This window comes from Cibotium barometz, chromosome 48, assembly GCF_041138505.1.
Source record: "Cibotium barometz isolate CiBa-2024 chromosome 48, ASM4113850v1, whole genome shotgun sequence".
NCBI lineage: Eukaryota > Viridiplantae > Streptophyta > Polypodiopsida > Cyatheales > Cibotiaceae > Cibotium > Cibotium barometz.
This window is the reverse complement of record NC_141093.1, coordinates 29,989,411-29,997,035: the sequence shown is the minus strand read 5'-3', so window position 1 is coordinate 29,997,035 and position 7,625 is coordinate 29,989,411. Positions and strand designations below refer to the sequence as shown.

The window sequence follows — 7,625 nt, the reverse complement described above, 5'->3', positions numbered from 1 at the left end:
TTTGCATCACTGTGTGATGTGGATGGAATATGTGAAGGCAAACTCCCAAAAGATAATGATTTTAGTGGCAAATTTTCTTTATTGCCCAATTGCACACGCTCATTGCCATCCAAGTTCTTGTGATGATTGAAGAAGTCTCCTAGTTGTTGTTGTGAAGGACTTAAGCCTTTTCCCCGATCCATCACATTTGCATTGCCTTGTGTGGGTAACTCTTCGAGCGGAGCTCTTTTCTTATGGATGGAATCCTCCATGAAAGCTTCAAGTAATAACATGTGATTCCGGTTCATACTTTCAATTAAAGTGGCTTGGTTCTTGTTCATATTCTCAAGCATGCTCCCAAATGCATTGGCTTGTTGGACTTGATTTTGGTTGATTAATTGAAGCATCATACGCGCATCATTTCAAGCATTGCTTGCCGATGTCACTTGCACACTTGGGCTAGCATGCTCACTTGCATTCACATGAGCATTGGTGATAAGATCATCATAGTCATGCTCCAATCCCTCATCAATGTCCATGTCATCTTCATGTGCAAGCACATTACCCATATTTGCAATCCCTTCCATTTCTTCAAAACTGACATCCCTTTTACCTTTCAAGGTCTACCCCTTGTGCTATGGCTGAAAATGGAAAAGTGGGTGTAGGAGGCTCAAAAGTTGTCGAAAATTGGAGATCTTGAGCTCTATGGATAGCCCTAGATGCATACCACCCAACTATGCCAAAATAGTAAAATTCCTAGATACCCTAATATTCTCTATTTTAGGGTTTCTATTACACTTTTGAAAATGAATAATTGACCCTAAAACCTTGAGTATGGTCCGAATCTTGATTGGATTAGCTTGATGGATTGCTAATGGCTAGTACTCTCCCCGAACCACTTTACTTCAGTCAAAGGCTAGGTATTCTTTGTTTTGGCTTTTAGGTCAAAGTTAACTGTGTTGGTTGACCTAGCAAACGACTTCCAAAGGCTAGGTATTCTTTGTTTTGGCTTTTAGGTCAAAGTCAACTATGTTGGTTGACCTAGCAAACGACTTCCAAATCAAGTGGTTTTTGGTTTGTTGGGAAGCTTATGACATATACTAACCACCCATATGCTCAAATGTCAAAATTAAATTGATTGGGTCAAGTTTTGACCTAGCAAGTGACTCCTGCTTTAGGAATGTGACTGGTGTCAGAATTGGGCACTTGAGTGCTCCAAATGTAGCTCTTGGATAGTGCTTTCAAGCTATATAACCACTTCAGAACAGCCCAAATGGTTTCAGATTGAATTGGTGTTTTGTGCTATTTCAAAAATTGCCAAAATTGTCAAATGTTGGTGTAACCTCCTTTGTATTTGTTGCCAAATCTCAATGACTCAAAGCATCAAATAATATAGCCAAAAGTATAGCATCATAAACTATCTAATGCCCATGGTAAATGCATCCAACCAATGTCACAAATTTATCCAATCTTAGCAATTTCTCACTGCGCAACCATGCATGTGCGTGTTGCCAATCCTTGCATTCGCATTTGTAATAGAAGTATTGCCACTTGGTGATGATAAATTTTATGTAGGGCATTGATACTTGCTGATCTCCCGGCAAAGCACTTCTCACCCGCCGCTTACCAAGTTTCAATCCGAGGCAAGGGTTGAGGCCATGTCTTCACCACCTTGTACCTAGATACCTTTTCATACCGCTTTCCCCACAACACTCATGGCATGGAAAGTTCATGACACACACTCCCCCTTGGCCTCTCCTCCAATGCCAAGGGTACTCTCACACACATCTAGATTCTACAATTGAATATGTAGGAACAATGTGTGTGAGATGTGTTACAAGCTTCAAATGAAAGATTGTCAAGCTTGCTTACATGTGGCACTTATAATTGCATGCCCAATCAAAAGATCTAATACAAGAGTTTAATGTTGTTGTTCAATAGGTTTCCACATCCATCTTGGATGGCTCCAACTTCATTGCTTTGTTGATCACTTCACTTGGCTTCTTCAAAGACACTTGATGCACATTTGAAATGAAATGCCCATGCACTTATAAATGAAGATTCTTGGAATCAATAAAAATGGTCATAGCTTCATGCATGATATTCCAAAAACATCAAGCAATATATTGAAAGATTAAGGAGATTAAAGGGAATGAGATTATGCATTGACTTCCATGAAATCCCTAAAAGAAATCCTAATCTTGAAGATTTTCCAAAAATCCCATTCTTGTAAAAAAACCCTAATTTCTTTCCCATTATTGTGCAATGAGAGTATCAAGGAGTAGGGGATAGCCATATGCACTAGTCTAATGCCCTGGATCCTCAAAAATATGAGTGCAAACCCTAATTTTCTAAGAAAACCTAATTTGCAAGAAGAGGCCAAAATCCATGCAATCTCATGCTTTTGTATCAACTAATCACATGTATGAGTGTAGAAAAGCATTGAGAAGAAGAATCTTGAAGTAATTTTTCCAAAATTTGAAATGAAACCCTAATTTTCATGGAAAACCCTAATGCCAAGAAACATGAGAAATCGAAGCGTTGAAGTGAAGTATGCAAATCTTACACATTGGAATGTCTTTGCTAAGCATTATTATAGCCATACGTGTGAATCATAAGCTCAAGACATTCACAAAATTCATGCAATTGGTGGTAGCCTCACGGTCACAAACACGGTCACAAAGTGAGCTCAAAATGAAGCTCTTACTTGCCCCATTCATAACCCTAAGCTTGCTAGATTCTACCCAAGGATTGAAGCTCCATGGCACTCATAAAATCATGCAAGAAGAGGAGAAAGAGAAAAAATGTGAGGCACATAAAATCTCTGAAAATGTTTCCTAATTTTGGTCTCGAGTATCCCAAATTTGTTCAAATTTGGTGCAAAGACCATATTTTGGCCAAAGTGTCCCAAAATTTGACCAAAATCTACCAAAATGAACTCAATCTAAGCTCTCCATCACTCTCCAATACCAAAAAAATATTTCCAGCTATGAAATAGTGAGAAATTTTAATTAAAAAAAAAGAAAGTGCTAGAAAGGCACACGTGTGATACCAATGAAAGAAGGGAGGATGTGATAACTCATTAGAGTGGAGTTGGGAACATGTGGCATCGTTTACATGGAGTCCAAAACATGGGTGAAGGTCACCATGGAAGCTTGCATGAGCAAGGCTTGATTGATATTGAGTAAAATGATAAAAGTGACTATTTGGGCTTATAGTTGTCTTATATACCTTTGGCCCCTTTTCACACTTATTAATACCTTGGTCTCCACATTGGCCATGTCCAAGGCCCATAGTCATTTAGCACTTTATTACAATTACGCTCTTGTTGCCCAATATTGCAATTAGGCTCTTGTTGCCCAATATTGTTGAATAGATTTTCAACCGTCGTGGCCCATGAATAGTCATATATCCAAATCTTTATATTTCACTAATCAAGGATTCTACACGAACAAAAAATTACAGATGTGCTATCAGTGAATGTACAAGGAAATTGAGATATCATTAAAAGAAGAAGAGCCTGCTTCCACACTCTCCAATCATAGCTAAAGCCATCCTATTGCTATGGGACTCTGCATCTAGTGATCTTTGTTGCTATCTTATTACTTTGAGAAAGAATAATACTTTAAATTAAATTCAATCACATGGACATAACAAATCTTAAAACAGCCTGCATAACTTTGTCATTGACCTCCTTGTGCACTCTGGATAAGATATCAATCTCCTCCATGTCGAAAGGGAAGTATTGAGGAGTGTTTTGCATCGGAAGCTTAATGAAGGAGAGGCCCAAATACCTCAAATCTTCAACATTGGCATTATGCAACTGTTCTAGATAGGCAGCTTCATTCCTCACCCTTTCAATACTCTCCCTATTTCTAGCTTAGTTCTGGGTCCTTTGTGTGTGTTGAGCCATGTATCATGTGAATGATTAACCTTTGTCTCTTCAGTGACAATAACTCTTTCCCACATGGGAGGGATTTCTAGTATACTTTTCATCTTTGTAATCAGCAGTGAGTTGAACTGGCTCTAGTGCCTTGTCATACCTATACCTAAGTAGCCATAGGGAGAGTACATGTCCTTCAGCGCAGCATCACTGTCACTCTATGTGCATGGGCAACTATAATGCAACTATCATGGGAGTACTCAATAAGCCAATCCTCGGCATCCCAACATCGAACCCTGCCAATGTATACACCAATGTGGTTCATTTCACAAATGGATTTGATAAGGTGCTAGAATGGGAGCTTCAAAATTGTCTGCATGTTCCTCTGCACCTTTTGCGGTTCCCACAGAATAGACCTATATCCTCTTTGTGACTGAAGGTTGGATATGTTTTTGTCCGATCCATCTTTCTGATCTATCTTATGATGTTTGGATGACCTGCGATCCATTTTTCCATGCCATCTATAACAAAATTGGACGGATATCTGATCAATCTTCTCAAATGACTAACTAGGAAAACGTTTTGGATAAAAATCACTACAACGTGATAGGGAGACATCCAACGCATTCAATCTTGCACATCGCATTGTACTGAATTCATAATCAAGGAAACTCCAACACACATAATGACACTTCTATACATTTAAACACCTATTTAACAAATATGTGCACCACATCAATATAACATGAGGGGAGAACCCATAAGTGTATAGGGCACTATCCTCGCATTGTAGTGATCCTAAAGAGCAGTGTTGGAGTCTCCAAAAAATGGTGAACTTTAGTTCTATTTTTACGCGCAAGTACCCAAGTAGCATAAATGTTTCATTACAAGGTGATAATAACCACCTACACAAACTAAACGTGCTGTTCTGGTCCTATTTATATGTTCTATGAAGTGGTATTATACAAACCAATGCATTTAACGAAAGAACCTAGCATTTAATTCTTATAAAGAAATCACCTTATTCAATATAACATGATATTAGATTTTAATAGGAATGCAAAGATCGAGCCCCGTTGTTGTGAATGGGACGGATGAGTGATTAAACATTGGATTGAGAAATAAAAACTTACTCATCAGAGCAAGAGAAATGGCATCCACAAGAATGAGTAGATGAGATGGTGTGGATGATGAAGAGTTGAACATGCCGATGAAAACATGGGAAAATATGACGTGCTCTATTAGAAGAGCTCTCCTCTAAATTTGATGGTCTATGGTTTAACAAAAGAGGTCACACCTTAAGTAGATGTGATGTGGCATGATATCAACAAGTAATAATGTTAGGTGCACGTGTCATGCAATGATGATATCAAATGTAGGAGTGATATGTGTGAAGGAGAACATGGGCAACCACCAAATGTATGCTTGCCATGTGTAAAGACCTTTTGGTATCGAGAGATAAAGCACACTCATGTGCATTATTTATAGTGTGACTTTTAGAAACTCTTGGGTTTTTTTGTGCAACTATTTTCTTATACTCTTGCTCTTCGGCAACCGTTGTTGACACTTTTTCTATCCTGTAACTAGTGATCATGATAGCGTGATATTGATAATCTTCTTGATACTGATTCATGACAATATACACCCCTTTTGCAAATTTTAAGGTGTGTTCTCAACTCGAGGGGTTCACCTAAAAATATATAAGTATAGTACGTGAATTCAAATGAAGGTTTTTTTTTTCAAAATTTTAAGGTAAATTTACAAAAATACATTTATAGAAGGGGTTTTCAAAATTGATTTTGAAAAAAACCTGTAAGTATATAAAGAAAAGGGGTCATTTTATTCATGAAAAATTAACAGATAGGGGGTTTTTTAAATACCCCTTGAACACATGTGATACATAGGGTTTCTTAGTAGTGCACCCTCGAGGTTCTCAAATCATAACGGTCTTAGAATATCCTTTTTCATGATTGAAAAATGATCGTGACCGTAAGTCTTGTACCTAAGAAAATCACTAAGATGCGATATAAAATGTTGTATCCTAATGACACTAATAATATAAAGATTGAACTTTCATCTAGCAAGAGTAACCCCGCGCAACCCTCAAAATACGAATAGACCCTCTTTCCAAGAGTATAGCCTCTCCATTCCTCAACATCAAAAGACCATCTTACCAAGGGTATAACCTCTCCAACTACCATTGCTACAATGGTGGTTCGCCCCACGATGAAGCCTCTACTCCAAGAACCCCTCTTTGGCTACATTGCTTTGATTATAAGTCTACAACTTCAGGTCATTTTTGAGCAATGGCCAAGTGAAATGTTGATAATTTTATTCGAGGGGAGAGGAGTGATCTTGTAGCATACCCTCATTAAGCTTGGAATTCATTAAAGACAAGCCATTTTATCTCCAATATCTTTACTGCTTCCTAAATCCACATGCATTTGCTTCGTCATTACACCATTTATGTTACTAGTACTGAATTGCAACCCCGGCTTCCTGCTCAATCTTTACATGAGTGCGCAGAGATTAAAACAGCATTAAGACAAAACAGAAGGTGATTGAACGTGTAAGAGACGATATACCTTGAGAAATTGCCAAAATTTACAGATCTAATCGCAATACAATGGCAATCGCATTCAGTAATGGCTCCGCTCTGATCTATATAAACTCATATCACTTGACAATAACGGTTCCCTTCATGTTGGCGGACTTGTGGGGGGTGCAAAAATAGGTGTAGGTGCCTGGAGTCGACAGCTTGGCGGTGAAGGTCGCCTCATCCTCGCTCAGAAGATCATTCTCGCCCATCGAGTTGGCAGCCAACTCGCTGGCCAGGGGCCCTGGGGCACCAGGCGGAATGTCGAACACCACGTTGTGGCCGGTCTCGCCCACCAGCGTGAACTGAATGGTCTCGCCCGCAGCCACTGTGATGGTATCCGGGTTGAACTTGAAACTGCCCACCTCGTCGCCCACCTCCACTTTGGCTGCCAAGGCCGGCGTCGCAAGCAGAGTAGCCGCAGTGGTGGCGATAAGAGCCACTGAGGAAGCCTTGGAAATCACATCGGACAAGGAGGCTGAGACGGAGAGAGATGGGCGGACGGGAGCAGCAAGCGAGAGGCCGCAGCCCAGCTTGGAGCTTGTTTCTGCTGTGGCTCGCAGGCTACAGAAAGAAGAAGGGACTGAGAGAGAGGCTGCTGTGAGAGAAGCCATCGTCCTGTGCTCGAACAGTCAAGGTGACAAGAACAGAAGGGAAACTTGCAGCCACACGTAGCCCACTTGTGTGTATAGCAGATGAAGAAGGGGCGGTGCTCTTATCCAACCCCCACCACTTGTCACCCTTACCCACCACACACAAAACCCTTTATCCATCACCTCTTTTCCCACCTGCCCTTCTAATTTCTAAAGTTGCTTTTAGTTCACCTTGAAAGTGGATTGATTCCTTCCCTTCTTTAAAGTTTTACTCTTCCCTCACACAATTGAATTTTCTACCTTGGTGAATAGAAATAACTTCAAGAAAAAGAAACTGTGTTTCCCCCACAAGTGTTGCGCGTTGTAGGAGAGGGTTACTCAAAGAAATGCATACATGCTTCACACCTCGCAGAGCGGGTACGGTGGGGGCAGTGATTGAACACCTAGGACCTCTGCATTCTTAATGTTCTCCCTTAACCGACCCACCATAATGCCCATGGGTGAGTAGAGATAACTTGGTGATTTATAGGTACCTTGTAAGATGGCTTTGTGAAACCCCTTCTAGTTTTACACT

At 40.0% G+C, this 7,625-nt stretch overlaps 1 pseudogene across 1 annotated transcript; it reads right to left on the bottom strand.

The window, feature by feature from the left end:
* Positions 1 to 6,420: 6,420 nt before the first annotated feature.
* LOC147611056 (plastocyanin pseudogene) lies at positions 6,421 to 7,164 on the bottom strand (annotated as a pseudogene). Its single transcript, XR_015263949.1, has one exon. The product of XR_015263949.1 is annotated as a plastocyanin pseudogene (transcript).
* Positions 7,165 to 7,625: the final 461 nt, after the last annotated feature.